At 46.0% G+C, this 22,543-nt stretch overlaps 1 protein-coding gene across 3 annotated transcripts in view; it reads left to right on the top strand.

Moving 5' to 3' along the window:
* Positions 1–2,370: 2,370 nt before the first annotated feature.
* Positions 2,371–22,543, top strand: part of ZHX2 (zinc fingers and homeoboxes 2) — a 73,923-nt gene continuing 53,750 nt past the window's right edge. The window contains exons 1-2 of one of the 3 annotated variants that reach the window (XM_063417905.1): positions 2,371–2,536; positions 5,258–5,366. The gene's annotated coding sequence lies outside the window, so the exon portion shown is untranslated. The remainder of the gene's footprint in view (positions 2,537–5,257; positions 5,367–22,543) is intronic. The other 2 variants (XM_063417991.1, XM_063417813.1) reach the window with 2 other exon arrangements.

The raw sequence follows: 22,543 nt of genomic DNA, 5'->3' as shown, positions 1-22,543 counted from the left end.
TTCCTAATTTGTGTGGCCCCATCCAGGATTTTGGGGAAGGCGGCTAAGCCTCAGTGTGGACCTTACTTGGTGCAGGGATCTCTTTGGCCTCAGGTTAGAATTGCCTTTGTTCCAACCGGGGCTTAAGGTCTGAAATGCCGCACCTGGCTCCCACCGACAGCCCTTTTTTGCACTTGAAAGGCAGCATTAGCTGTCATATCACCTAATCAGTCAAAGCGCCTTCTGCATTTGGAAATGCAAAAAAAGCTAAACAGGCCTTAAAGTACGTGTCAATTAGGACAACAGCAAGCAGACGATTTTCCTCTTGTTTTTCCATTGATCTGCCCTTTCAAGAACATTTTATACTCAAAAGTATAGTACTCTTATTAAAACCCTTAGGCTTGTCTCTTTTTCTAGATCGTAGAAAAGGAATTTAAGACTTTAAGACAGTAAAAAAAAAAAAAAAAAAAAAAAAAAAAGTGTATCCTGGAGGAAAATCTTTGCACCCTAACATAACTTTTTTTTTTCCTTTTTCTTTTTCTTTTTTTTTTTTTGCAACCGAGTATTCAGAAATCAGAAATTTTCACGGCTGGGCAGCTACTGAAGAGTTAAACAAAATATATTCAGTAATATTTAAAAGAGAAAGAAATTTCTACTAAAAAATATCAAAACGACCAACAGCTTTCAGGACGAACACCGAAGTTTGATGAGCATCAGCAAGCTTTAAGGGGCATCTTCCGTGCCCCCAACAAGTGCAGAGAGATATCCAAGCTTGTCCCCGCCTAACAGCTTCCATCTGGAGAGTAAAGTTAGCAGGAATCTCGGGGCTGGTGGCAGCAAGGAAGGAATCCATCCTGTTATCAAATACTTACAGAGAGAGACTATACTCAGTCAAGCAGTCAAAAACACGCCTACTCAGATAAGGGTATCCCTGCAAAGAAATCTCTTGACACTGCTTTGACATATTTACGTTCTTCTGCGATTATTCAGTTGCAATAACTTAGAGCTCCTCGTCTGACACTCATCCAGGAGCCGGTCCTCAGCCCTGCACGGGAAGGGAAACACAAGGATGCCCAGCCAAGTTACTCGGCTGGGTTAAGGGCTGCAGCCTGGCCGCCCCGCTGGTGACACGGTGCAGGGTGAGAGCCGAAGCAAGCCGTGATTTAAAGCCTGTAGAGCACTAAGTATACAATTAAAAGATTAATCTAATGCGATCTAATCAAAGGTACCACATCTAGATAACACATCCGTGAAGTTACAGTGAGATTATGCTACTCTTAAATCTTATTAGCCTGGACTTGTTGAAAGATCTGCTATCTAGTAGCAAGATAGAATCGGTAAATTATTTCTTTTAATTAATTCATTGAAGTAAACAGAAAATAGCCTGGATCCTATCTGTCTACATCTTTTTGGAAGAAAGGCGAAGAGTCCAATGGCAGTTTTAAATTGGGGAAAGAATTCCTGCGTTGCAGCAGAGGAGCAGAGATTGCTGTAGCATCCCTTGGAAATACACACCACCTTCTTCAAAGCAACAAAAAAGCACCGCCTGAAGCCCACCCAAAACACTGTGGCTTGGAAAACCTCTATCACAAGCCGAAGATGAAGAAGTGCCTCCCAGCTCCCCAGGTAATCTGCCCCGCTTCCGAGGGGCAGTCTCACGGCCACGGCACAGCCTCATGCAGACCCCCAGGATGCCGTCGCCGTGCGACAGCGGGGGTCAGCCCCCGCCGTCTCTACAGCACGGATGCGATGCAGAGATGCCGGTCCCGTCCCCACGTCCTAGAACGGGGGTCCAGCCGCTGCCATCCCCACTCGGGGAGGTCCAGCCCGCTGGTCCGAGGGTCCTCACTCCCAGCCCCTCTACCAAGGGTCCACATCCCGCTCGGCGTCGCCACCGCTCGGACCGCCCGGGGCCGGGGCGGGGAGGGGGGTCCCCCGCTGCGAGCCCCGGCTCCACCCGGACGATCGGGAGGGTCCGCGTGGTTCCGCCCGTGGAGCGGGACCGGGAGCGCGGCGGGGACCTGCGATGGCAGCGGCCGGGCCGGGCACGGGCCGGCGGTGTCACCACAGGGGCAGCGGAGCGCCCGGCGGAGCCCACGCTCGGGGCAGGGGGTGCGGGGGAATTGCTGGGGCTGAGCCGCGGGAGGCGCGGCCGCGCCGGGCGGGCGATGGGGGGGGCGCGGCCCCGCGCGCAACTTTCCGCCGCGCCGAGGGACCCCGGCGGCCGCGCCGGCGGTGGTATCGTATGCAAATACGCAGGCTGACGTCAGAGATCATGTGGGGTTTGGCGTAGATCCCCGCCGATCGAGGGCTCTTTTTTTTTCCTCCTTTTTTTTTTTTTTTCCTTTTTTTTTTTTTTCTCCCTTTTTTTTCCGCGGCGGGGCCGGGCCGGTGCGTGCGCGCGTGGCGGGGCGCGCGTGTTCCCCGCGGGCCGGCGCGGCGGGGGCGGGGGGCGCGGGGTCCCGCGGCCGCGGGCGGCGCACGGAGCGGAGCGGCGCGGAGCGGAGCCCCGGTGCCGCTCCGCCCGGGACAGTCGGTGCCGCCGCCCTGGGCGCAGGTAGGAAACTTCCCAGGCGGGGCCCCCTCCCCCGGTGCGCGGCGCTCCCCAGCCGCCCCCTCCCTGCGCACGGACGCTCGCCGGCGCTCCCGCCCCGACCGCTCGCACCCAACTTTTCCTCCTGCTAGAAACTGTCCGGTTCCCTGGACTTCGGCGGGGCTGGGAGGTGGGGGGCAGGGCGGGGGAGACCGGCGGCGGTGGGAGCCGGGAGGGTTGTTGGGGGTAGACTCCTAATAATTTTGGCTACATTTTTCATTTTTGGCCGTGCAGCCTCTCTCCCCTCGCCCTTTTCCCGCTCCCCGCCGCCTCCCGATCGCAAGTTTGGGTGAAGGGGGAAAAGCAGGAGAAGGGGGGGAAACATGTCTACGTTTGTCTTATGTCGACATCAGCAACACAAAATATGGCGTCCGCTTTCGACAGGGCGTTACGTAGAGGCGAGCAGGGGATTTTGTCAGCGCGGTCCCTGACGAGGAGCCGCGGGCTCCCGGGCCGGGGGCAGAGCCGCCCCGGGGCGCGGGAGGGGCCCGGCGCCGCCGCCGCGCGTGGCTCCGCGCCCGCGGCCGCACTTGGCAGCGGTTTCTTCTGGTTTAATTTTTGATTTTTTTTTTTCCTTCCTCCTGCCTTCCCTCCCGTGTTTGGCAGCCCCCCTCCCACCCGTGACGCCGTGGTCGTGGCGCGGGGCTCGCTGCCGGTAACTGCGGGGAGCGGCGAGGCGGAGCGGCAGCAGCGAGCCGGGACCGCGGCGGGGCAGAGCCCGGCGCCCCGCTCCATCCCTCCTCCACCCTCGGTGAAGGGCTCTGCCTTCCCGTGGCATTTTATTTTCCCCAGAATGGGGAGATTTGAGGAAATTCTGGCTTTGGCACCTTGCATCCACTTTATTTTTTCTTTAATGAGTGGTGACTTTCCCGTTTGTTTTAGCCAGTTTCCGAAGACATCACAAAACTGTATTTTTTTTTTTTCCCTTCTCTCTCTCCCTCTGGGATGAAGGCGACACGGAAGGATACTGATTCCCCCCCTCCCCCCTTTGCTAGGAATATAACTTGGCAATAATACAGGGATGCACCTGTCTGACTTTGGGGTATTCGAATGCCCAGCTCTTTCCTGAGCACTTTTGTTCGTTCGGAGCCTGGGAATCCCTCCGGAGGGACACGGCCGGGGAGGCGGGGCATGGCTCTGATCTCCTCCCCCCGGGCTGCCCAAGCACCTCTCCCATGGCGGCTCCCCATCCTTTCTTGGGGCAGGTGCTCCTTGGAAACCCTGTGAACTTGCGAGGGTTCTGCCGTGCGGGGGAACGAAGCAAAAGTTTTGGATTGGAAGGTGGAGAGCAAAAGGGGAGAAAGCATCCAAAGAAGTAGGAATGGGAAGGAAGAGGAGGACTCGTGGCAGGGTGGGAAGGGGACCTGGTGGTCGGGGTTTGCTGGGCATCAGCAGCTCCTGCCCGCAGCAGCAGCGGGTGGCAGGGTGGGCATTGCCTGGAGAAGCTGCACGTCTGACAGCACAGGGCATCTTCGGCAGCAACAGCAGGGTCATAGCACAAGGCTGACAGTGAGGTGCCTTTTCTTTTAAAACTGCAGATTAAACTTTTTGCGGGGTTTTTCCCTCCTGGCCGGGAATGGGTCCTGGAAGCACAGATGTAACTAGAGGAGGTCTGATGTCTCTAGCAGAAACCTCATGCATGCAGCCTTACTGGGAAATGGCATGAGAATTACGAGTGGTGTGTGCTGCCGTGGTTTTATTAGACCATTAGATGAGCAATATTATTGTTTAAGAGGTATCTGTGACCGGAGTGCTTTGCCAGTGTAATACATTTCTGTAGCGGTGAAGCCTTTCTAATGTAGATGTGGCTTCAGTATGTTGTATGAACTCAGCAGCTATTTGAAACAGAATTGCAAATTGATTTCTAGATCAGGGAAAGCAAAGTACTGGCCAGCAACTGGGAAGAATATAAATGCTAAGATTTGTCTGGTCCTTATTTTACTTTGCCCTCATATGTGTGTTTGTCCCCTCAGGGACAGAAAGCAATGGCCAAGAGCTCTCCTGTGTTTGTCCTCTCTTCTTGTAAACTCAGTGCCAGAAAGTGGGGATAGGTGTTTATAGCTCAGTCATCAGCCCAAAGACCTCGTGATTACTCACCTTTCTAAAATGACATTTTTCTTGCCTGTCCACCCCAAGAGTTCAGCTGCCAGTGTTTCATCACACAGGACATTTCCTGGTGTCGGTGTTTGAAAGTAGCACACTACTTCCAATCGCTTTCTCTCAAAATTCCACTTGTTTGTTTCCTTTTTACTATAGTTACAATCAGTAATTTCTAGTCAGGATCTGTAAAATTAATAATCCGTTATATGAAACAGGCCCAGTTTGTAGTGTCGCATTTGTGTTTTTTCTTTTGGGGAGGGGGAGGTTTTATTGTGTTTTTATTAAAAGTCAAGAAAAGCCAACATTAGATATAGTACAGTTACTGGCATCTTTTTGCATTTTCAAACCAGTTTCAAACTGCTCCAGGCTGGAATGAGAATACAGCAGGTTTTGCTCATCCTCGTAAAAGACGAAGATTTTAATGCCAGACATGACATCACTGTATTTGCATGTATGACATCTTCAGGTTTTAGTCCTTTTTGTTTTGCCCTAACTTGGATGGTCCTCAGAAATACTATTTGGAGTCTGCTCTGGTTGGGATGTTTTGATCCGTGTCTAAATTATTTTTCTTTCTGTCCACTTAAGGAAAGGAAACATCCACTGAAAATAAATGGAAAGAGGATTTTAATTAGACTTTGTTCAGAAACATGCAGTGTCACAGCTGAATTCCCTGAGATTTCAGCATGGCTGTCAGGTAAAACTGCATTTACATTTTGCCTTGAGTGTAATTATAGTTTGACTTTCTTTCAAGTGTGAGGGTCATTCAGCAAGTGTGTTCTTTCCCTAAAAGTACTGCACATCTATATGAAGGTATTTGTTCATACTGAAAGTAAGTAATAAACAATAGTTGGCACTAAAATAATCTATAAAGGCTTTAACTTAAAGCCATTAAGATAATTGCCAGTCTTCTGTCAAGGTGTGTTTACATGTGTCACATCAGCTGGAACTAATATTTGTGGTTAGTTTATTTTATCAACCCTTCAAAAATAGATCTGAAGTTTATGGGATGTAATGATACAGTTCAGTCCCAGAGTATAGCAGTAAGGTTTTTTTTTTCTGAAAACCTGAAAGAGCTGTTGATTTCCACAGTGATTCAAATACTTTTCATATGGGATAATATTTGAGAGTTTGGTTTGTGAAGGTGTCACAAAATGGAAATAAAATAAGTTAGGTGCTTGGAAGATGAAGGGAAGAGTGTTTAATTCCAGCCTAGCCTTCTAGGGACAGTTTAGAAATCACCAGGCCAGCCCTCTGTCCAAAACTGGGCATGCCTTTGCAAGGCAGAAGGATTGGTTGGTTGGTTGTTTTGTTTTAAAAAATTAGCACTTGGGGTTGTTGTAAAAATGTTGTGAGTTTGAAAATAAGATTTTCAAATTGCATTTGGCAATCTTTTTTCAGAACTGTGGGACCCCAAACCAGTTTCTAAAGTGAAAACTGAATTTTCCATAAGCTGAGTTCGTGTAGAACAACCAGTATTGTGAGTCTGCTGGTGAAACTGAGGGAGAAGTGTGAAATGATTTTGTGTATTTAGCACTGCAGAAGGCTCAGTGCTCTTGGTTTTGTTAGGGAGCAGAGCGAGAACAACACAGGCAGGGGGAGAAGGTTTAGGTGTTGGCAGCTAGGAGGAGACTTCAAAAGAGTCATCCTGAGAGATTCTGATAGCTGAGGAGGTGGATTATGGTGCAGCATCTCCTTGAATTCGTGGATGACTGCAGGTGCCTGGCCTGCAGTGGGCAGTGCCCAGCGTGGGGCTGGCGGTGGATGCTCGTGTCGGTGTTTGACAGAGGAGAGTGTTTGCAATCTGGGGGGCAACGGGAGGAAGGGTTGGGGACCAAGTGGGGAAGAAGGTGATCTGGAACACCTGCATGGTTAGAAATCACACATCAGGAGTGGAGGGGGTGAGCTTACAGTGAGTTTGGACAACCTTTTGCAGATTGTCTGGGGGAACGGGCACATGCTGGGTGCTGAAAGCAGGGCAGGGAATACAGCTTTGCTCTGAGAACAAACCTCGCCAACAACATCTGCAGTTTGTATCTTCTCCATGTTGTCCAGCAGGGACCTGATCTAGCAAACTGGAGCCTGCTCACCACTTGCTTGCCTCTCAAACTAACTATTACAGGCTTATTGGGAGGAATGTGCAGATCTCCACAGCTCTCATCTACACAGAGTGCAGGTCAAACAGTACCGTGGTCCAGGCTCGGTCTTGGATTCAGTTTCTGTCCGGATGGTTCAAAAACTCTGAAATCCTGTAGGCCTATGTCTCATGCTGCCTTTGTCTGGGATTGCCCAGCCTGAGAGTTGAAAGGGATCTTTAATTTTTTTCCTGATGTTCAATGTAAACCTACACTCTTTCAGTTTAAAACCATTGCTCCTTGTCCCATGGCTACAGGCTTTGGTAAAAGTGAGACTGTATGTTTAATACCTCATTAGGAGCGTACCAAGTGCTTTGGTCTGGTCAGCATCCCACAAGCACATTAAGAACTTTCTCCTTGGACGAACACGCTGATACTGGGTTTATCGTCCCAGCCCTGTCTCAGTATGTGACATTGGCAGTATTACCACTTTGCTGGTGTAACCCTCGTTTTGCTCCTGGGTTTTGCCAGCACAGCTGCCTCAGTGACGTGTCTGAGAGTTGGTGGTACAGACCTGGTGTGAGATGTGCCCATGCAGACGTGCCTGCTGTCCTGTGCTTGTTCAGCTCTTGGTGTGTGCGCATCAGCCCTCTGCTCTGGGAATCCCTTGTTCCTGCTGGAATTAGACCCCTGTTCAGTGCAGCCCCTCCTGCAGGTACAGGCAGTGGAGACTGGATCACAGGAATGGGCACAGCCTGGCAAATGCAAATGGCTCTGTGCAAGTCACAGGATTTCCTCAAGACCAGTATTACCTGCGTACAGCGTAATTCAGTTCACTTGCTAGACTCATCCCATAGCCTGAAATTCGTCTTCTTTCCTGGAAAAATGTTGCAAGATGAAAAGCAAAGCTACTTGCCTTGTGTTACTCCACAAACCCTTAGCTTTGGCTTTGCAGCCCTCTGCTTTTGTCCCTCCTTTCTTAAGTGACATGTAGGGATATAAATCTTTAGTTATAGATTTTAACCTGTAGCATTTTGGTGCTGTGATCTGCAGTGTGGTCCCGGTTGGTACTGGTGGAGGGGACGATTAGTTTCATTTGAGCAGTGGGTTGGATGGGGTAGGAACGTCTTGCACTGCTTTTCATTTATTTATGGAGCCTATTAGAGGCCCAAAATCTTGGGTTGTCCTTCTCTTTTTGCCCCCCATTATTCCTGTCCTGACCTTTTTTCCCCGCTTAAATACCAAATAGTTTTTTAAACTTGCAACTTCAAATTACCTGTTTATTTTGGCTTCTCTTTTGTAGTTGATTGTATGTTGTTCCCACAATTTGTAATAAGTGCAAAAAATGCATATTTCATTCAATGGAGCTTAAAATAAACCAAAAGAATACCCCAACCAACAAACAAATGGAGAGAGATTTTCTTGCTTCTTTTGAGTCAGTGGCCATAACTAAGGAAGCCTCAGATTCAGTGTTACGTAACCTCTTGTCTAGTTTGATGAGTGGAGAAGAAGTCCTGTGAGCAAAACTGTATAGGGAAGAATGTGGTTCCTTTCTTTTTATGCAGAATTTTGTTATTTGTGGTGTGTTTGTTTTTTTTAAATACCACACAAAAAAAAACAGGTTCTGAGCTGCTGCTGAAGGCTCTCTCAGAGGGATTTAATAAAATACCAGTATGTCTCAAAGACTCTGTGCCCCTTCCATTGCCTCTGATGTGTGTGTTCCCTTTTCTCACTCTTAAGTTTTGGACATTTATTTTTTACATCTCTCAACCTAATTTCATGCTTATTAGTTTCAGTTACTTTATGTTGCACTTCACTTAGATAGCAGAAGTGGTAAAATACCTGTTCTTTTTCTTAAATCCCACTAGCAAGACAAAAATCCAAGAGGATACCAGTTTGAAGCAGTTAAGTTTTGTAGGGTTTCAGAGTGTGCCGTGGTGGTGGCCTGGGAAGTGGAGCAGGGAGGATTTTGCCTCCTCTCATGCCAGTGAAAGCCAGTATGAAGCAGACAGCGGCAGCATCTCCACGCTCTACTGCGGGGCTGACAGAGCACTGCTGATTCACATTCACACAAAATGAAGGAAAGTCCTGATGGTTCTGGCCTCAAGTGTTTCTGGGGATATTCCTTCCCCGCCCCTCTTCCTACCGCCCACCTCAAAAGCAAATATGTCTTGTTGTGGGGTTTTTTTTCAGCATCCTCTTGAGCACAAACTGTCAGGCACCACAGGGAGTTTTTCCTTGTCTTTTGTCTCTCCAGAAACTGATTTATTTAAATGATATGCTGGGAGCACAGTGCTATTAAGAGCTTTGGTGCCTGTTGTGCTCTGGCTTTGGTGCAGCTTTCTTGAAATTTGTGGAAGATGGGGTTATCCTGAAGAATCCTAATTCCCCCTGAAGCTGTTTTTTCCTGCATTTTTCCAAAGAGATTCCCCTTCCTGGTCTTCTGTGAAGAGTGCTGTTTATTTCCATGTGATTGAAAAGCGAGGAAGTTGTTTGAGTGCTCAGCTCCCTCCCAGGGAGAGGAGCTGAGCTGGGAGAGGGCTGGAAGTCCCCATGACTGTCACTGCTCCCACCCATGGGACCAGTACACCAGTGTCCTCCTTTTGCTCGGCCAGAGGTAATTACAGAGTCCTTTATCACTCATGTATTTACTATCTGGCATCCCCATATCATCTCTTGCAGCCTGTCACCATTATGATGATGCTTTTCACTACTGACAAGTGATACTTGGTACCAGGAGTCATGACTGCAGTTGCAGATTTCGGGATCTGTTTCTCGTGGCTCAAGGCTTTGCACCTTTGCATCTCTTTTTACTTGGGCTTTAACCCAAGGCACAGCTCCTCCCAACCTGTGCTCAGGTTCGAGTATCTTGCCAGGAAGCTACCACCTCCACTGTGTGACCATTTGGAGGGCTAGGTTTAGTTTTCTTTGAGAAGCCAGCTGAAAAAGCTGGCTGATGATGCTGAAAAAGCTGTCTGTGGGGTTTTCAAACCAGGGAAAGTGCCAGGGGTTGCTGCATGGAACCAGAGTTGGCAAATGCATCTGTCCCCAGTGTGCCCATGCCAGACTGCTGAGGGCAGAGGCTGATGGCCACTGAGGACCTGTAGGAGCTTTGGCAGGTAGGAAGTTTCCAGGTGCAAATGGTGATGAACAAATTCAGAGTAAAGTGCTGCCTAAAGAAACCTCTACTTCCCTCTGCCTGTCTGCGATTCTTCAACATAAGAGATGAGTTGGCTCTGCATATGCTTTTAAACAATTGAAGTGACAAGAAAGAATGATGTGTTTGGAGACTGTTTGGAGGGGACTGTTTTCTTAAATTGGCATTTCTTTAGAGCAGCCTCACAATTTCACTATTGCTAAAATGCTTTTCACAGGATGCCTCTCCTCTGCGTATCTGTTGGCATCCTGCCCGTGTGCCTTGGTGATCTCTAGGGGGTGAGGTGGTTTGGGAAATACTGCTCAAGGCTAACACAAGTTTCAAGATCCACACTTAATCAGATAAAGGAAAAAAAGTGTTAGCTCTCTGAAGGATTTTGCTTTCAATCCTAAATATACTTGAAGTGCCTTGGGTTCTGTTTGTTTGTCCTGTTGTCCTGGATCTTAGCCTTATCAACCTTATTTTTATGTGTTTTTACCCTCTGTGTGATGGTCCAGGAGAGCGTGTGAACACTCAGTATGTGTCCAAGTCAGGAGAGGAGTGTCACAATATATTATTTATGCTGAAAAGACCTTTTACATAGAAATTATCTTAGCTCCAGCCCCATCTCTTCTCCAGCAGCAAATCAGAGCACTGAGTAGGTGAATTTAAAGGTAATCTCCTGAAATCTGAACTCCTTTTTCCTTCCTCTGTTCTTGCCTCTTGGTGAACAGTGAATGGTCTTGTTCTCACCACAAAATGCTCAGAGGGAGTGCTTTCAGCCTCAGGGTCTACCACCCTAGGGTGCAAGGGATGAGCAGGCACCAGACACCCTTTGCCAGGTGGCTCCAATTCCGTGCTGAGCCCTCTGCAACTCTCACACAGAAATTCTGGGGGGCTTAAATACAAGGTTTTTCTTAAAAAAAAAAAAAAAAAAAAGATACACATATCCCTGTCTGCACCCTGTGCCCAGTTTAGGAGGAGGATCATTGTTGAGCACATGGTTTGTATTTTTAATTTCTATGTGGTACCTTCTTCATTCACCTCTTCCCCAGCCAGTCTGTTCCCACCCTGACATTTTTTTGGAGGGCTCCATCCTAATCCCAGCAAGGAGCTTGCTGTGTCAGGGTGCTCACAGGACAAGTAGAGCACCTTTCCATCTGCTGGCAAAACACTGTTGTGGTGCTTGAAGGAGAGAGGAGTCTGCTTTGAAATGTGCTATTGAATGGGAGGCACTCCTAAAAGTGTGTGAGGTACTGTGCAAGGAGATACTGGGTATTTAACACAAGCTGCATCCCAAAATTGGTGGTGATTTAAATTGTATGCAGTACTGTATGGCAAAGGATTTGTGGCTGTTTGCAGACTGCTTTACTTACAGATGGTAGCAGACAGTAAGAGGAGTGGGAATTATCACCTGGGCTCTGCCACGGTTTTAGCTTTTTTTTGTGTGGAGTGGTGTGAAATGTAGTTTGATGCATTTGGAACAGTGTATTTGCACAGGAAACCTGAATTCATACCTGCATTTCCTCTCTGTATTGATTTCTGCAGCCAAGATTGGAATTTGATAGTATTTTTCAGTTATCTGCCTTGCATTCAAGGCATCCTTTCCTATTTGCCTCTCACTGGCACAAGCAGTAGGAGCACTTACACTACTGGTTCATGTTTTCATCTTACATGCTTTAGTTATTTTATTTTTTATTCTGCCTGTATTTTGTTCATCCCTGTGTACATAGGGCTTTTATTTGTTCCTTCTGTCTTGTCCTGATCCTTTTCCTGAGTCTCAGGGTGGAGGCTGCTGCTGTGTGTTGCAAGGTCACTGCTTGGCTTGTGCATCTAGGCTCTGCTGGAGCATCTTCCACATGAGTTCCATGCTGAGCTTCTGGCACAGATTGGCTGAGAGACCCTTCTCCAGCTCAAATTCATGATTGCTGGTCTGCACAGCAGTGGAAAAGGACTGTGATTTGCAGCCCTTTATTATTGGTCTTTGCAGCCTACAGATACTCATTTTGGAACACTCTTCAACTTCTGCTATGGCCGCTTGGCCTTTTTTGGGGTTACAGCTTGATAAATTTTTGGCTAGTGCATGAAAGTCCCATGTCCTTTTTCTGTCTTGTAAAATCAGTAAAAAATAAGTTCTCAAAGGCTTGGAAACAGAAAACATAACAGACACTTAACATTAAAAGCTTTGCAGTGTAGCTGGAAGAGAAGGTAAAATGTCAGCTTTTTTTCCCTTCTTTTTTAAATGAAAAATGAAGCTAATAGGAAGTCGATTAAGAAACATTTGAGGTTGGGGAGGTTTTTTGGTCATTAAAGATTTTTTTTTTTACTTGTCTGCTGTTTTAAAATATTTGTTCCTAAATTATGTAAAATAGATGGTGTGAGCATGAGGAACAGCCCAATGCATATCTGGATTTGGCAGGATGCTTCCTATGTGATGTTTCATCCTTAATGTGATTTAAATTGGTTCAAGGTATTAAAGTCTTTAAATCAGTGTTTATGATGACTTTAAGACACTCCCCACTCAAAGCATGAAGGAGCATTACATGCTATGGATTTTAAAAAGAGGCACTAAACATTCATTGCTAATTATGTACTTTATTATTAAGTCTAGGTAGTAATTTTTTTTCCAGAGCATGTCTGGCAAATGATAGTTTTTAATAACATTACAGAATAACATAACTTGAAATTTAACTTAATAGCTTTATTTTATGTCTTAGCGCAGTAAGGATCTACTGAGGTTGCCTTTGATCTGCACTGACAGCAGCAGGCAGAATCATGTTTGAAGGTGCGAAAAGTCAAGGACCAGTTTTGTTAAAAAGCTAGAGGATTAGCCCAGGAGGTGCTGTAGGAAGCTCATTGCCTAGGTGAGAGTGGGGTGTTGATGGGGATATTTCTTGTCTCTTGAGTGAGAACCTGCGGATAGATTAGGCCATAGTTAAATATTTAATAAAGGGCCCAGTGCTGCAGTTGCCTTTGACTCCTGGACTACTAAAACATCTCTGGTTTGGAGGGTGGAATTAAGACTGTAACTCTGAGATTAAGCTTTTCTTTTTCTTTTTCTTTTTCTCTTCCATTTGAATGCAAGGCTTTTGACTGCCAGTCCTGAACGGCTGGAACAGATGAACTTTTGCACTCTGTGCTAAGGGCACTTACATAAAAGGGAGAGACTCAGATTGCATCCAAACCCTGCTCAGTTTGCTGTAGAAGAAGATGGGTCTGTGCTGTCTCTATCCACCTGGGGGTCTTCAGGGAGCCTCTCTGCTACCAATCCTTGCTTTTTGTGCAGACCCCTATCAGAAAACCACAGAAAAGGCTTAATCTATGACAGGCCAGATGTGATGTGAGCTGGGATCCAGGAGACTGATTATTCCTGGGGCCAGCAGGACTGACGCAAACCCCTTCTGGTGCGTTTGATTTGTGGTGTTGGATTCCTGCGTGCTCTGGGTCACACTAACCACTCCAGAGCACAAGAGAGGGGGGTCTCTCCACAACTTACCTGTTTTCATTAGACCAGGAGGAAGTTACTGTGCTGGGGTTGATGGACCCACATACACATGAATATGGAGGAAGACAAAAACAAACCTCACAAATCCTTTAAAAATCAGTGATACTGGAAGGGATGAAAAAGGGATGCATCTGAGTCTGAAATCACAGAAACTGTTCTTTGAAGTTGGCTGCCCAATTGTATTGTGAATTTGGCTTTCAAATTGCAGCTTAGAGCAAACAGTTCAAACATTTAAAAGGCCTCAACCTCCACTCTTTTTATTGGCATTTTTACATATGTGTGGCTATGGCGTACATGCAGACACCTGCATATAGGCTTTTCATGGTCATATCTCGTCGTTTGGAGCATTGGTCTTGTATTCAGGACAGAGAACTGAGGCCTTTGCAGTCCCACAGATGTGCCCAGAGCATCAGGACAATTGGTTCAGACACTTCCAGCAGCTGCCATCCCTGCTGGATGACAGCAGTGGGGCACGGGGTTCTGCTGGAAGTCCTGTGATCAGCTTCTGGGTCTTGCTGTGATGGGGAGAATTTGATAGAAGGATCAAGCCATTCCTTCACATTATCACACTGTAGTGAATGGGCAATCGCTGCTGTTCTTGTCTTGCCTTTACCTCTGAGATCACCAGCAGCTGCTTCATTAACTATTAATGGTCTGCTCATTAATGCTGTAAAAGGCTAGGACCAGTCTTGCAAATTTTCTGGACTCTTCCCCTGAAATATTTATGACTTGCTCGCTGTGCAAAAGGGCAAGAGCAACGGCAGAGGACATGCCTCCAAGTTTTGTTGAGCTTTATTAAAAAGCTCATGAATATGAAGAACCTGGCAGCTTCTTCCTGGTTTTTTGGCTTTCTGAGCTAGGGCTGCACATCTGGCTCTAGGGGTCGAGTGGGCTGCTGGTTTGCTGCAGCATCGGTGGCAGAGTCTTGGATGCTTTATTGATGATCTCTGGTTCCTGTAGTGCTTTCCTTTGCATCCTCCTATACAAGCACCAAGGTGTAATTGATACCTCCAGGAGGGGTTTTATTACTCTTGTTTAAGTGGTGGGGAACTGAGGCACAAAAGTTGGACATTTTGCCTGGAACCAAGCAATAGAAAGCCAGCAGAGGATGGAAACGTTTTGCCCAAAACTGTAATGATACTTTTGATTCAATTCTGGTTAGTGTGAAACAGGGGGACACTCTCTAAGCCTCATCTCATTACTAAGTCATTCCTGTCCCGTTCCAAGCAGAGCTCCTACGTGATCACAGAGATGAGCAGTGAGCAGTGCTTTCCCTGGGAAGGAGCCAATTGTTTTAGTTGTCTCCAGTACCAAGAAACAGCAGGGAAGCTATTTTACCCCTCCATCCAGATTTTGAAGATGAAACTGCATTCATCTCATCGCTTAAGTCTACCAGCAATAAAGAGTCTGTCCACTGAATCCCAATGCAGCTCAGCTGGTGGTGCACCAGACAGATGAAAATCTCCGTTTCTTTCCCACAGCCATCTACAAAGTAAACACTGGTGTAAACATGTGAGAGGCATTTTTTGGTAAAGTAAGGAGATTCTCTTTAAAGGGAACAGGTCTGACTCCAGGAATGAGGACCAGGCTGCACAGTGTTCAACATCTTTGCCATATGCAGCTGGCCTTCAGAGTAAAAAAGGTCCTCTGTGTCTGGAAGATGCAGGGTGTGTCAGGAATGACCAGCCTTTAATACTCTTTCAGCTTCTGGGGTTGCAGGTAGTGCTGAAGTGGAGCCAGGTGGCAAAATAAATCCATATCAGAAGCATTCTCTGATACAACTTTATTTCTTACAGAGTGTGAATATTTCATCCCACATGATATCAAATTGCAATGGATGCTTGGTTTCTCTCCTAGAGCCATTCCTTTCAATTGCTGGAGCAAAGTTAGGGCAGACCCAGGGTAGAAATTCAAAGCCCTTTACTGGAACAATGTTTAAGTTAATGTTCATTTCACACTGCTATGGCAAGGTGAATGTGGTAGATACAACTTAGTGGTCATGCTGTGGCCTGCATGATTTCAGGAGGTGCTGGGACTCCCTTGTCAAGCTGATCTCCAGGAATATTCCAGCAAGCATACTGAATGCCGTCTGGTTTTGCCCTGAAAACTAGCATAAGTGTTTCTGGGGAAGACTTCTGGGATTCTGCTGCTACAAGAATAACATTCAGATCTTCAGCTGCTTTTGTGACACTTTATTGAGGCAGTTCCTCCAAAAGCTGGAAAATGGGTAGATGCAAGAATTGCATCCCTGACTGTTGGCTGGTGCAGCTCTTCTAGAGAAAGCTGCAGTGGAGGCTGCAGAGCAGATCATTGGGGGTTTTTAGTTACTAGCGGGTGCCATTACCTCTCCTTTTGTAGAGCTGTTCCCTTTCTTGACAAAGGTACACCTCTCAGCACGGGCACAAAGCTCTTCCTAAGTTTTGGGAGCCTTTTCCTCACATTTTCCTTGGTAGTTAGGAGTCTGCCATCCGAAACAGACACCATTCCTCCAACTCTGAGTTTGAGGGCTGAATCACAAGTGAGAGATGTTGTAAAATCTCTTTTCCTTAGGAGAGGGAAGATGAATGTAGTTCAAAATGTTGGGGGCCATGTCTTATCACTGGCAAAGGCATCGATTATGAAATATCAGTTATGTGAAAAAACATAGTGATAATTAACACTGCCAGTAACTACAAACTTACTGTGCCCTATGAAATAACTAGAAGGAGGGGTTCTCAGTAGAAACAACAACTTTCAGTTCTTGGTATCATAACATGTGAACTAAAACAGTGGCTGGCAGCAGAGAAATTCCAGATGTATCTTCTGCTTGCTGCTCAGCTGTGAGCTATGTTTCCAAGGAGAAAGCATGTATTTGCAGTTGTGGGCAAATTCCTGATTTCAACACTTTTGGACTGAGAAATGGACCATGCCTTAGAAGATGCTACAAATCATAATTCATTTTCTTTTTCTGGCAGCGTAGTCATGTCAAAATAAAAATGATTGTTCAGATTTATGAAAAATAGTTTCTAAAGTCTAGCTTTTGAAGTGATGTCTTGGCAGCTAAGTGATCCATGGGATACTATGAATTCACTGGGGCTTGCAGGTCTCCAGCATTTTTGGAAGAAACCAGCTGTTGATTAGCTATATCTGTGTTTACCTGTGTCCTCAGGGGTGATACACAGGGCTGGAAGTGTTTAAGTTTTCATGTGTGTTTAGATTGGTGGGTACTCCAGCCAGCAGCTGCTTTGGGTCATAGTAAATTCTGTCACAGGAAAATGTTATCGAGGCCTAAAATTAAGAGACAAAAGGGGAAAACCAGTTCATGGGCAGAGACAGGGGAGCAGGTCAGCCAGTCAAATAAAATGGCTCCTGGTTGAGTCTGTGATAAGACTGTCCTGAGACACCTGCTAGACCTGGCCTTTTCAGAGGAGTTCAGTCTCCTCTGAGATGTGTTAGTTCTACATTTTTTCCAATGTTTGTGCATTGTGCTTGCTTTAGCTTAAGGACTGCAAATTGGCTTTTGACTGCCCTGCTTGTATAGGTGGGTCTTTCTGCACTAACCTGGTGTGACAGGGCCCAAAAGAGCGCTCATCTAGAGTCTGTGTATCAATGAAAACTGCCCTGTTGGGTTTTTATGAAACCATTCATTTCATGGCATCACCATCTTGGCTCTTACTTGGCAGCAGCTGATGGTGCCCACCTGCAGTGGGCTGAGCAGCCTGTGTGGCAGGGCACAAAGGCTGGGTTCTGTATGGCCACACGGGCGGTTCTGTGTGCTGGGAAGTGAGCTCCCATCCCATCCCACCTTCTGCTGAGAATAGCTCGGGGTGAGGCCGTGCCCACCCTGCAGGCTCCTGCCAGCAGAGCTGTCCTGGCCCCGTGTGAGGAGAGGTGCGACTCCCGAGCGAGCGGCGGCGCTGGCACAGCCAAGGCCCGGCGTGCCTGTGCTGGCACAGCCCAGGGCTCTGCTGGGCTCCTGGCACCCGGGCTGGGCCACAGTAGCCCTGTCCACGTGCAGCCTTTTGATGGGGCTGCACAGGTCTCCTCTGCTGCTGGAGTACTCCTGGGAAATTGGTTGCTGTACATTTTTAAAGGTGTGTTTCAAATCCTCCTAAGCAAAACAGAGGTGAGAGATGCATTTTAATGTTCCATGTTCTCTCTTACCCTCCTCCTTTGCAGGATGGTTCCAGTGTTCCTGCTGCACTCCAGAGCAGGGCACGGTGGCCGTTATTCTAGCTGTGTGCCATCTAGTGCTGGATAATGTTGCGAGATCCAAAAATAAAAGGAAAAATATGCAGACAGAGGAAATAAGGCACAGCTTTACCTCTTGGGCAGAGCAACTCCCTTCCTGCTTCCTAGCACCCTCTTTCAAGACCCTTTGAGTTTTAAAAGATGAATGCTGTTGTTTTTTTACTACCTACTGTGTCCTTCCACACCAACTTTTAATCCTTGGCTCCCTTCAAGAGGTTATGTTGTTAAACTGCTAGTACAGGTCCTTTCATGAAATACTATTCTTCTCCCCAGCATTTTAGAATTACACATTTCTTTGCTCAAGAAGAGCACTTCAGGGTTATTCCAAGCCTCATTGGAGAAGCAGAGGAGAGAGTGGTTTATTGGTGCTTATTTGATCTCAAATTTCTTAAAAATAGAAGCACCTTGTGTGCTCTTAGTTATTTACCATATCAGTATTTGTGATACAGAAAAGTTTTGTTACAAGAATCAAGTGAAGAAGCTCTGGGGAGTAAAAATGGTTTACACAAGGTCAGGCAGAGAATTAAAACCTCTGCCATAGCCTGGCTGGAGCTACACCCTCCTGCCCTCTCCTTTTCCTGTGGTGTACCCATGTCCCTGGGTAATGAGTTGCTGCCTGAGTGGCTCAGCTTCTCAGTACAGTCTAGGACCACTGATTTCCAAACAATTCTCCAAGGATGTGCTAGCTTAGGCCACATCAGACCTGCGAGTCTCTTATTTATCTGTTATCTTGGATGTTGCAAGTCACTTACTGCTTTTGGCAAAACTAATGCAATCATTCGATCTGTTGAAATTGCCTGATTAAGTCATCAGGTAAGAAAAAAGTCTACTGAGATATGATTATCAACAGGAAATCATCAAGATGGCCAGCTTGGCCTCTTTAAGGAATGTGGGCTCTGACTTGGAACCAATGCATGGTAAAGCTGTGACTTTTGCTTGGTTTTGTCCCAAAATAAGTATGGGAGGTGTCTCATCCTTTGTGACAGTCTTGACTCCTCCCTCCCTCCAGTGAAACTTGGCACTTTTTCTTCTTGCAAAGGGGACCCAGAAAATTATTTTGCGGAGCAGATACTCCATTAAAGATGCAGACATGCTATGGAGAAGAAGAGCTTGAAATGTTAACTGCTCTCCAGCAAGTGTCATATACATACAGATATATATATATATACACACATACAGATATATATATATGTATGTGCCAGTTCTCTTAATAGCTATGGAAAGAAAAGATGTCCAGTTTCCAGGAGCTAAAAGCTCTCGCATTTAGCCTGTTCCAGCAGATAACAGGACATGCCACCTCAGTATCATTTCCTTAATTACATCAGCATTTCTTGTTCCCCTCTTCCACACACTCCCTGCAGCCACAAAATCACAGTTACTGTAGGAATTCACACTTGTGTCCCAATGTTCAAAACCGACACTTGCTATTTCTTTATGTTTCTTGGAGTTTTTTTGGAAGCAAGATGCAAAAGACAAAAAAACACGTCAATAAGCAAAGCATTTGAATGACTGTGTAGTCATTATAACTGATATCAGGACAAAGGAATGCAAACTGGCCAGCCTGTGGCTTCATGCCTTTAGCTCCTGTCCTTCTGTTTTTATTTTCATTTTGAGCACAGGAAGGGGCCAGTATATGACCATATGCTTACAAAATGCCAGTTACACATCTTCCAGACGCTGTTGTCATAGTAATGATATGACACGGATATGTCACATTTTGTCACACTGTGAATGTACCTGTGTAACTCCGAACCTTTCTGTGTTTTCTTCTCCTTTTCTTCATCACCAATAATAATTGTTTCCAAGGAACGTAATGTATCTGTTCCGAATAAATTGGAAATCTAATTTCACTTCTGCTAATGCCAGTGGGAATTTCATACCCTGGGAAATGTGCAAGGGTGTTGCAGGGAAAAGGTTAAGCATGCACTTAAGCATCATTGATGTTGATCAAGTTAAGTCTGCTTTAAAACCTTTGGAGCTATTGTCTCTTTCCAGGCATTGGTCTTACTGGGGTGGTTCTGAATGAAGGAGAATTGCTCTCCCTTTCTAAGGCCCTAAAGATGGAATGAACCTGCAGGAAAGAAACAGCAGAAGTTGATGCTGATACTGCTATGAAGATTACCTTGGTCATACCTTTTCATTTCCCAAAGATAAGATTCTTTCACATGATCTGAAGATTCCTTCTATTTTCAAGTGTTAGGAGTTTTTTTCTCTTGTGATTTGTTTTCCTTTATTTTTCTTGTCCTGTAATCATCTTTGCAAGTTAAACAAGGTTTTGAAGTTAACACTACTTTGAGGCAGTGATATCTAGGCCAAAGAGGTTCACACCTCTTTGGCGTGAGTGAGTTCCTGGGATTTTTGTGGAGGGGAGGTCTTGTGATGGAAATGTGGAGGAGCAGGGCCAAGGTCCAGATTTGATCACTGTGGCTTTTCCCCTGAGAGCCTTTGGCAAATGAGAGGTGAATGCAGGCTCCATATAACCATCTTTAAAATAGATACCCCTTGGGGAGAGTATGGATTAATTAACATTTCAGAGATGCTTTGAGTTTCTTTGGCATGTGTTGCAGAAATGCAGAAAGGGTTTTTTCTTGCTGGACACAGGCTGTCTAAAGGACAAATTATAAGGATGTTGGTTTACCTCCTCAGTGGTTTTTTTTTTCAAATGGAAAACAATTTAACTTCTTTTGTATGTATCAGTATGGTGTTTTACTGCCAATTTAAGCCAAATAAAGTATACAGTGTCTGGACCAAGATTGGATTTCATACCTTCACATCATGAGAGCTCATGCTGATAATTTGCCAGTAGCCTCAGGTCTTTGATAGTAATTTGCCAGATGCTATAGTGAACCTAATTTGCATCTGTATTTACATAAATGCTTTAATTAAAATTATGTGCACCAACTTGAGATAGATGAGCAGCACTGCCTATTATTTGTTTACATTCCCTGACAATAAAACCCTGCCCTGGTTGCTTCTTGCTCACTATATGACTTGACAAGGCTATTTGAGGTGTGGACTAGAAATTTGACAGGTCTCTAGTTAAACTGTGCTGTAAACTGAGGCTTTCAGGACAAAATTCTGCCTTTATTTTAGCAGCAGAGAAAATCTGAGCAATTTGATTCAAGGGGTCAAATTCAGTTGATACCCAATCCTGAAGTTCTAGCTTTAGGGTAGTTTTGTGCAGTCAGAATTTATATTTCCTTGCACACAATGTCTGCTTTGTCACACATCCAAAATATGAAACTCCAGTGAGGACAGTAGAAAATCTTTCTAAATACAGCCTTCATGACAAATAAAATTTTTGAGCACTGTTCAGAGCTTCCTGAAGGGCAGGGTGTTCTAAGGGATTTTGGGGCACAGGTGGGGCCCTGGTTGTTTCAGTGGGACATGTGAGAGCATGTGGCTGAGTTTGGATGAAGGTGGTGAAGACTCTGGATGTGTTTTTTGCTTAGACCATACATTTCATCTGGAAAATACAGTCATATAAATACAAATTAAATCCAAACTGTGCAGTTTGTCTTTGGACAATGGATGTTCCAGTTGATGCTGCTCTGTTTTTAGAAGTTGTCATAATGTTCCAAAGGACAAATGGGAAAGTTATGACTGATTCCACAGACTGCTGTGAAGATCCATGAAGGACAGGCTAAAGAGAGCTGTAACTACCCTGCCTGGATTTGGAGGGTTGCTGAGCTTTGTGTAAAGGTGTTTACTTAATTTGCTTTATAGGAGATTCTTTAGAGCCAATGTTTGCTTCACTGAGAGGTTGTGTATATGCAGAGGATTGGAATAAGATCCATTTTAATTGTAATTAATATATAATTAAAGGTCCTTTTCAACCCAAACTATGCCATGATTCTGTATAAATTTGAGCATTACCAGTAGGCTTCTCTGGTGATCTCTGAGTATATTTCCTGTAGTTATTTCTGAATCTCATCTGAGAGAGTTCATTTAGGTTCAGCATATTTGTACATTAACATGCATCCATTAACCTGTTTGCCTGATAGCCCTGTCAAGATGCTAAACTGTCCCCTGTATTATGACCTGTGGGACAGGTGGCCAAAGCTGTTTATTGGCGTCCACATGAAAGAGGAGAGGAACAAAAGCACCTATATTTGTGGCAAAGTGGCCTAAATATTTCAATTAGGAGGTGTTAGTACGCTGGCTGGATTGCATGCTCATGGTTGTGGGGTGAATGTCAGTGGAGGCTGATGGTGTCGAGGGAAGCTGGAGCCCACCCTCGTCCCATGGGCATTGCAGTGCCACAGCCCTGAGCCTGGCACAGAAATGGCAGCCCACAGTGATGGCCAAGGTGATGCCCTGCCAGGGTGATGCCCTACCAGGGTGATGCCCTGCCAGATCACCATCTGTCCCAGCTGGGGTCTGCCAGGGCTCGTAACCAGGCAGCATTTTGCAGTGCTGGGATGTGGTGGGCTCAGCTGGGTAATGGGTGTGACAAAGCCGGATTTGCAACCTTGCCTTAATTTAAACTGACATAAGTAAATCCAAACTATTAGTCTTGCTTTGCTTCATCCATAATAAGAGGATGAAAACATCATATTAAATTCATTTTGGCATGGGAGTGCTCTGATACCTGAGAGGAAGGTGGGGAAGGCAGTGGAAGGGAAGCAGCCCTTGTTCCCCATTTGGGACAGAGGAGGGGAAGGTACTTGCTGGTTACTGGGGCTGGATTTTGTCAGTCACTGAGTGGAGCACAGAGCCCAGCAGCACCCGGCTCCTCTCCACTAATGAAGCTTTTTTAGTGTGAGGCAAGGACATGATTGAGAGGGCCTGGGATGTGGCACACAGGGGAAAACCCTTCCCCCAGGGAAAGCATCCTGTTGGGAAGGGATATTTGTTTTAAAGTCTGCTCTGCAGCTATCTCCTCTGACATTTTGGGGGTCCATTGGCCAGCTGTCCCGGCTCAGCCC

This window comes from Prinia subflava, chromosome 1 (genome assembly GCF_021018805.1).
Source record: "Prinia subflava isolate CZ2003 ecotype Zambia chromosome 1, Cam_Psub_1.2, whole genome shotgun sequence".
NCBI classification, from domain to species: Eukaryota; Metazoa; Chordata; class Aves; order Passeriformes; family Cisticolidae; genus Prinia; species Prinia subflava.
This window is presented reverse-complemented; position numbering and strand designations above follow the sequence as displayed.